This window comes from Tamandua tetradactyla, chromosome 13 (genome assembly GCF_023851605.1).
Source record: "Tamandua tetradactyla isolate mTamTet1 chromosome 13, mTamTet1.pri, whole genome shotgun sequence".
Taxonomy (NCBI): Eukaryota; Metazoa; Chordata; class Mammalia; order Pilosa; family Myrmecophagidae; genus Tamandua; species Tamandua tetradactyla.
In genome coordinates this window covers 7,055,171-7,064,569 of record NC_135339.1, presented here as the reverse complement: position 1 = coordinate 7,064,569, position 9,399 = coordinate 7,055,171, and the positions used below count along the sequence as shown (strand labels likewise).

General features: G+C 38.7%; 1 pseudogene; it reads right to left on the bottom strand.

The window, feature by feature from the left end:
• Positions 1-894: 894 nt before the first annotated feature.
• On the bottom strand, positions 895-3,491 carry LOC143653547 (oxysterol-binding protein-related protein 9 pseudogene; annotated as a pseudogene).
• Between the last annotated feature and the right edge of the window lie 5,908 nt (positions 3,492-9,399).

The window sequence follows — 9,399 nt, the reverse complement described above, 5'->3', positions numbered from 1 at the left end:
CTCTTTTGGTCAATTAAAACAGAATGCCAGGGCCAGGCTCATCCTTGGAACTTATGTCTCATGGTGCCAGGGCCAGCTATGTTTCATGACACCAAGGCCACATAGGGGGAAGATCAGAGTTTGATTTAGAGAGAGACTGCATTTGAGTAACAGCAGAGATTCTCTGGAAATGACTCTTAAGCATTAATCATTAGTAGGTTCAGTTTGCTATTACAGAAGTAAGTTTTATAAAGGCAAGCCTCAAAATTGAGGCCTTGGCTTATTAAATTGGGAGCCCTTATTGCTTAAGAAAATGTCAGGCATTCTCAAGGTGGGGAAGTTTATATAGTTCTACTTTTTCTAGTCCTTCAAGGGACTTTGCAAATACTTTTTCATTTTCTGCCCAAAACACTCTGAAATGAACCATGGTATAACAGTAACTAGTACAGAATATTAAGATTTTATAATTTATTCTAGGTTCTAAATCAAACAAAGCCGAATTAGGGCATTTAAATTAACTGACCAGACAGATTACAGAGTGTGTTACAGAAAATTTAAATTTTGAACAAAATAAACATTTTTCTTTCTATTTCACACAAAAGTTAAAGCTTTAAAATACAGACAATATTATTCTTTACCTTGTATATTTTATCACCTCTTTAATCGGAGTTTGATCTCTTTCAGTTTTTTATTTTTAACAGTTGTTGGATGGACTTATGCTGACTCTCAGAGCTGGAGAACTAAATCTGAATCTCAGGTGTTACATGGCTATTTAAAGTTCCAGGGAACTACTAGGTTATGCAAAGAGAAAAGCATTTCAGAATTTAAAAATAGCAGTTAAAGCTTATAATCTAAGCTCTATTTTTTTAAAAATTTGTTTATTTTTTTTATTTTATTATTTTTTTTAAGGTTGGAAAATTACTTTATGAAGGGTTAAGAAGCACCGAGTATAATTAAATTATAGTCCAGGATTAGATACAATTTAATAGTTTAATTGCAAAAAAAAAAAGTTTTTGTAGGTAAGACCATGAAATTTCCTAACACTTGATTTTAATACATTGCACTAATTTTCTAAAACTTAAGAGGAATCAGTATTTACAGCAGGTGTAGTATTTATGCAAAATCTGGAATCAGGTATATTATATATGTATATGTATATATCTGTATAGATATATATAGAACTCAAGATTATATGAACTAGGAAACATATATCTCAACAGCAGTATTGGAGTGCAGAGTCTGAGACTGGGATTTATAAATGCTTTTCAAAGCGTGGAAATTGGAGGAGCAGACATCTTGTTTTTAAAACCTGAAGTTTTTCTCAGGACTCAAGTCAACATCATAACTGCCATGGAAGAGGGTAAAAGGAAAGCTTTTCTTGCTTTAATTGTTCATCTGCATCAGAAACTCCAGTATCCCTGAGATAGGAACCACTGCAGTATAAAGGGAGTGAACAAGTTCTCCCAAAGGAAGATTGTTGCTTAATTATGCCTATTGCCCTGTCTAATGCTTGGCAGCTCCAAGACGTTTCAGTAATGGTTCATCATAAACCCAACATTCTCCATCTTCATGAAATAACCTTGTCTCCCACTGAATTTCCTTCTCCTTTCTTTCTCGGGCTTCTGCTCTTTGCCTTTCTTCAAGTCTGTGCTTTGCTTCGGTTGCTGCATCAATGTCTCTGATTTTTAAGTTGAAAGTGACATCCTTCCAAAGGCAGCGGGATTCATACTCATTCTGATCTTCCAACTTTCTCACTTTCTTCTTGATGATAGGCAACTTCTTGGTATCTATAAAGACTGCATTTTCCCCTGTTGCATATTTTGCATACATTACACCATTCCATTCCCCTTCAATTGAGCAAAAAGACTTCTTGTCATTTGGAGAAAAAATCTCGGCTGTAATTCTGTGCTTCTTGCCTCCATAGAAAGGTTTAGTGTGGAAGACGATATTTGCACTATAGCCCATTTTGGAACAATTAATATTACATTCTCCTCCTAGCTCCACCCAGGGCACTGTGAGGATAGATCTTCCATAACCATTGGGAAATGTGAGAATGCAATGTTCATCATAGTCTAGACATGAGACACAGCCCTGCCCTATGTTGTGTACACCAATCGACATCCCAAGAAATTTTGATTTGGTCCATATGTGAGCATTGAATTGTATCTTCTTGTTAAAACACTCAGCATAAAAAGCTGAAATGGGTGGATGATGGGAAACCTGCTCAGCCACGAATGTTACACTGTTTTTGGAAACCCAGGGAACTGGTCCTTCCGAAACTAGCTCTGTGTTCTCTTCAGTGTCATTTGGTAATGTCCAATGACACTGAAAGATCTCACCCAAGATAGGGTTATATGGCTTTTTGGCCACTGATCCTTTCCTTCCTGCATGAAAGGCTGAGAGGTACCATTTCACAACCTGGACCATTCGATCCTTGGGATCCTTCTGATCACTAATGCTCACAAACAGGTCCGGATGTGCGAAAAAATCTGCATACATCTCTAAAAGAGATCTTCTTTCCAGAATAAATGTTGGCAGAACTACCTTAGTAAGATCCATTCCAGGTCTAACTTGTGACAAGAGATGCATGATAACGCTCTTGTGTTCTTCCACTGACCCCGCATCCCCTTCGTCATCTCTGTCATCATGCGAATCAAAAAGGTCAGCATCACTTGTTCCATTGGACATGGAAGAATTCAGTGATTCTGTGGTATCTGGGCGCTTTAGACTATTTCCTGAGCTGCTATGTGTCAAAACCGAGGCAGATCCAGAGGAATCTATTAAACGCTTTGGGGATGAACCACTTTGATGGAATTCATCAGCATCATAGAATTCATCCTCACTGCTAGAATAAGAGACTCCGGGACTGTATTTGGAGACAAGTTGACATGGCTTGGAGACGTTAGACTGCTACTAGGTGGTGAGTGCCCACTGCCTGTACTATTTGGTGTTGGAGTCTGATGATGTCCCAGGGTAGCTAATACAGGTCCAACTGGTAGGGAAGATGGACGCTGCTCTGACTTACACAATTGAACAGGTTCTGGAGGTAAGACAGTCTGAGAAGGCACAGCGCTGATCACAGGTTCCAGGGGGCTAGGTTGATATATTGCATCTACAGGATTAATAGTACTTTTAGCAATTTGCAGCAATACGATGCAGTGTTTAATTGATTCTACCATGCTATTTGTCGTCTCTTTGAGAGTTTCAATCTTCTTTCTCTGTTCATCATCTTTGCAGTTTTGCAGTTTGTCATCAAAAAGCTTTAATTGTTCTATCAAGATTTGTAGGTAAGCATCAGCCTCCGTAAGTTTCTTATCAAAATCTTGGACACTAGGAACAAATCCTGAATCCAAACCTCTGCAAGTGGCCAGCCAGAAAGCCATTCGCCAAGGCCCCCGCCCTCCTTGCCTCCAAGGGAGAGAGCTGGGGGCTTCTCCCAAGCACCCCTTCTCTCTCCCCTCGACCGGATCCCCAGGCCGCGGCACAGTGGGTGCTGGCTGAGGTTCAGCCCATCCCCCCCAAAATTTGTTTATTAATTAAACATTTTTAACAAACCAAATAAAACATTAACTTATATAATCAGTAATTCACAATATCATCACTTAGTTGCATATTCATCATTTCTTAGAACATTTGCATCAATTCAGAAAAAGAAATAAAAAGACAATAGAAAAAGAAATAAAACAAAAACAGAAAAGGAAAAAAAAAAGATTATACTTACCATACTCCTTACCCCTCGCTTTCATTGATCACTAGCATTTCAAACTAAACTTATTTTAGTATTTGTTCCCCCTATTATTTATTTTTATTCCACATGTTCTACTCATTTTATAAGCATTTTAAAATGAGGCTACTTGCAGAAATAAAAACATTAGACAGTTGTTTTGTATTAAGAACCCAGATGTTTCTATATTAATGTGTCACTTTTACACATTTACCAGTTATATTAACAGCTAAAATAATATATATAATATATACGTATAAAAAAATATATATATGTCCTGCTTTTCTTTTAAAGTTTTTCCTTGTTACGGATGGAGCTCTGGCCTATAGCTGACCACATATACTTTTAGAGAAGTATTAGAGCAAAGCAGTGAAACTGACAATTTGGCTCTTTGTATGATTTATAGCTTTTTAAAGAATAACTAAAACCGGACTTCCTGGAAGATGGCGGCTTAGTAAGACGCGCGGATCTTAGTTTCTTCTCCAGGACACCTACTAGGGGAGTAGAAACGATACAGAAAGCGCCCAAAGCCACAACAGAGATAAAAAAGACAGCGTACCCCATCCTGGAACGGCTGGCTGGCTGAGAGAAGCAGCTCGGGTGAGATCGCCGAGGCGCGCGGGCCTTACCGGGCGGGGTGGCAAGCGGCCGGAGTTACTCCCTTCCCCCTTCCCGGGCCGGCTGGGAGAATTGGAGAGGTGGTCCCCTGAAACCAAGGCGGCTGGCACCCACACCACGCGCAGCCCCCAGACCAACTGAGAGAATTGGATCGGAAACCCCCAGGCCGCGGAGAACGGTGACGGGTGCGGGAGGCCACTTCCAAACCCGTGACTCCCGGGGAACGTGCACTCTCTCGGGCGGGCCGCTGCCGCTGGCGCCCTCCCGCCACGCTTGTTGCCCAGGGCCGACTAGGAAATTCGGACGGGCTCTTTCCCTGGCTGCGGCGACCAGCAACCCTCCCTGCGTTCGGACCCCGGGCCGGCTCAAGCCGCTTCGGCTAGCGAACCCCCAGGACGGCAAGAGTTTTCCAAAGTTTAAGGTCCCACAGCACCTTTTACTGGTGGGACCCGCAGACAAACGTGTGCCACGAGCGCCACCTACTGGGCAGGATAAGAAAAACAGAACCCAGAGATTTCACAGAAAAATATTACAACCTTGCTGGGTCCAACACCAAGAGAAATCTGAATAAATGCCCAGACGCCAGCAGCAGAAGATAACTGTCCACGCTCAAAAGATTGAGAATATGGCTCAGTCAAAGGAACAAACCAATAGCTCAAATGAGACACAAGAGCTGAGACAACTAATGCTGAATATACGAACAGAAATGGAAAACCTCTTCAAAAATGAAATCGATAAATTGAGGGAGGACATGAAGAGGACATGGGCTGAACATAAAGAAGAAATAGAAAAACTGAAAAAACAAATCGCAGAACTTATGGAAGTGAAGGATAAAGTAGCAAACATAGAAAAAATAATGGATAGCTACAATGATAGATTTAAAGAGACAGAAGATAGAATTAGTGATTTGGAGGATGGAACATCTGAATTCCAAAAAGAAACAGAAACTATAGGGAAAAGAATGGAAAAATTTGAACAGGGTATCAGGGAACTCAAGGACAATATGAACCGCACAAATATACATGTTGTGGGTGTCCCAGAAGGAGAAGAGAAGGGAAAAGGAGGAGAAAAACTAATGGAAGAAATTATCACTGCAAATTTCCCAACTCTTATGAAAGACCTAAAATTACAGATCCAAGAAGTGCAGCGCACCCCAAAGAGATTAGACCCAAATAGGCGTTCTCCAAGACACTTACTAGTTAGAATGTCAGAGGTCAAAGAGAAAGAGAAGATCTTGAAAGCAGCAAGAGAAAAACAATCCATTACATACAAGGGAAACCCAATAAGACTTTGTGTAGATTTCTCAGCAGAAACCATGGAAGCTAGAAGACAGTGGGATGATATATTTAAAATACTAAAAGAGAAAAACTGCCAACCAAGACTCCTATATCCAGCAAAATTATCCTTCAAAAATGAGGGAGAAATTAAAACATTCTCAGACAAAAAGTCACTGAAAGAATTTGTGACCAAGAGACCAGCTCTGCAAGAAATACTAAAGGGAGCACTAGAGTCAGATACAAAAAGACAGAAGAGAGAGATATGGAAAAGAGTGTAGAAAGAAGGAAAATCAGATATGATATATATAATACAAAAGGCAAAATGTTAGAGGAAAATATTATCCAAACAGTAATAACACTAAATGTCAATGGACTGAATTCCCCAATCAAAAGACATAGATTGGCAGAATGGATTAAAAAACAGGATCCTTCGATATGCTGTCTACAGGAAACACATCTTAGACCCAAAGATAAACATAGGTTGAAAGTGAAAGGTTGGGAAAAGATATTTCATGCAAATAACAACCAGAAAAGAGCAGGAGTGGCTATACTAATATCCAACAAATTAGACTTCAAATGTAAAACAGTTAAAAGAGACAAAGAAGGACACTATATACTAATAAAAGGAACAATTAAACAAGAAGACATAACAATCATAAATATTTACGCACCGAATCAGAATGCCCCAAAATACATGAGGAATATACTGCAAACACTGAAAAGGGAAATAGACTCATATACCATAATAGTTGGAGACTTCAACTCACCACTCTCATCAAGGGACAGAACATCTAGACAGAGGATCAACAAAGAAATAGAGAATCTGAATATTACTATAAATGAACTAGACTTAATAGACATTTATAGGACATTACATCCCACAACAGCAGGATACACCTTTTTCTCAAGTGCTCATGGATCATTCTCAAAGATAGACCATATGCTGGGTCACAAAGCAAGTCTCAACAAATTTAAAAAGATTGAAATCTTACACAACACTTTCTCGGACCATAAAGGAATGATGTTGGAAATCAATAATAGGCAGAGTGCCAGAAAATTCACAAATACGTGGAGGCTCAACAACACACTCCTAAACAACGACTGGGTCAAAGAAGAAATTGCAAGAGAAATTAGCAAATACCTCGAGGCGAATGAAAATGAAAACACAACATATCAAAACTTATGGGACGCAGCAAAGGCAGTGCTAAGAGGGAAATTTATTGCTCTAAATGCCTATATCAGAAAAGAAGAAAAGGCAAAAATTCAGGAATTAACTATCCATTTGGAAGAACTGGAGAAACAACAGCAAGCTAACCCCAAAGCAAGCAAAAGGAAAGAAATAACAAAGATTAGAGCACAAATAAATGAAATTGAAAACATGAAAACAATAGAGAAAATCAATAAGGCCAGAAGTTGGTTCTATGAGAAAATCAATAAGATTGATGGGCCCTTAGCAAGATTGACAAAAAGAAGAAGAGAGAGGATGCAAATAAATAAGATCAGAAATGGAAGAGGAGACATAACTACTGACCTCACAGAAATAAAGGAGGTAATAACAGGATACTATGAACAACTTTACGCTAATAAATACAACAATTTAGAGGAAATGGATGGGTTCCTGGAAAGACATGAACAACCAACTTTGACTCAAGAAGACATAGATGACCTCAACAAACCAATCACAAGTAAAGAAATTGAATTAGTCATTCAAAAGCTTCCTAAAAAGAAAAGTCCAGGACCAGATGGCTTCACATGTGAATTCTACCAAACGTTCCAGAAAGAATTAGTACCAATTCTCTTCAAACTCTTCAAAAAAATCGAAGTGGAGGGAAAACTACCTAATTCATTCTATGAAGCCAACATCACCCTCATACCAAAACCAGGCAAAGATATTACAAAAAAAGAAAACTACAGACCAATCTCTCTAATGAATACAGATGCAAAAATCCTCAATAAAATTCTAGCAAATCGTATCCAACAACACATTAAAAGAATTATACATCATGACCAAGTAGGATTCATCCCAGGTATGCAAGGATGGTTCAACATAAGAAAATCAATTAATGTAATACACCGTATCAACAAATCAAAGCAGAAAAATCACATGATCATCTCAATTGATGCAGAGAAGGCATTCGACAAGATTCAACATCCTTTCCTGTTGAAAACACTTCAAAAGATAGGAATACAAGGGAACTTCCTTAAAATGATAGAGGGAATATATGAAAAACCCACAGCTAATATCATCCTCAATGGGGAAAAATTGAAAACTTTCCCCCTAAGATCAGGAACAAGACAAGGATGTCCACTATCACCACTATTATTCAACATTGTGTTGGAGGTTCTAGCCAGAGCAATTAGACAAGAAAAAGAAATACAAGGCATCAAAATTGGAAAGGAAGAAGTAAAACTATCACTGTTTGCAGACGATATGATACTATATGTCGAAAACCCGGAAAAATCCACAACAAAACTACTAGAGCTAATAAATGAGTACAGCAAAGTAGCAGGTTACAAGATCAACATTCAAAAATCTGTAGCATTTCTATACACTAGTAATGAACAAGCTGAGGGGGAAATCAAGAAACGAATCCCATTTACAATTGCAACTAAAAGAATAAAATACCTAGGAATAAATTTAACTAAAGAGACAAAAAACTTATATAAAGAAAACTACAAAAAACTGCTAAAAGAAATCACAGAAGACCTAAATAGATGGAAGGGCATACCGTGTTCATGGATTGGAAGACTAAATATAGTTAAGATGTCAATCCTACCTAAATTGATTTACAGATTCAATGCAATACCAATCAAAATCCCAACAACTTATATTTCAGAAATAGAAAAACCAATAAGCAAATTTATCTGGAAGGGCAGGGTGCCCCGAATTGCTAAAAACATCTTGAGGAAAAAAAACGAAGCTGGAGGTCTCGCGCTGCCTGACTTTAAGGCATATTATGAAGCCACAGTGGTCAAAACAGCATGGTATTGGCATAAAGATAGATATATCGACCAATGGAATCGAATAGAGTGCTCAGATATAGACCCTCTCATCTATGGACATTTGATCTTTGATAAGGCAGTCAAGCCAACTCACCTGGGACAGAGCAGTCTCTTCAATAAATGGTGCCTAGAGAACTGGATATCCATATGCAAAAGAATGAAAGAAGACCCATCTCTCACACCCTATACAAAAGTTAACTCAAAATGGATCAAAGATCTAAACATTAGGTCTAAGACCATAAAACAGTTAGAGGAAAATGTTGGGAGATATCTTATGGATCTTACAACTGGAGGCGGTTTTATGGACCTTAAACCTAAAGCAAGAGCACTGAAGAAAGAAATAAATAAATGGGAACTCCTCAAAATTAAACACTTTTGTGCATCAAAGAACTTCATCAAGAAAGTAGAAAGACAGCCTTCACAATGGGAGACAATATTTGGAAATGATATATCAGATAAAGGTCTAGTATCCAGAATTTATAAAGAGATTGTTCATCTCAACAACAAAAAGACAGCCAACCCAATTACAAAATGGGAAAAAGACTTGAACAGACACCTCTCAGAAGAGGAAATACGGATGGCCAAGAGGCACATGAAGAGATGCTCAATGTCCCTGGCCATTAGAGAAATGCAAATCAAAACCACAATGAGATATCATCTCACACCCACCAGAATGGCCATTATCAACAAAACAGAAAATGACAAGTGCTGGAGAGGATGCGGAGAAAGAGGCACACTTATCCACTGTTGGTGGGAATGTCAAAGGGTGCAACCACTGTGGAAGGCAGTTTGGCGGTT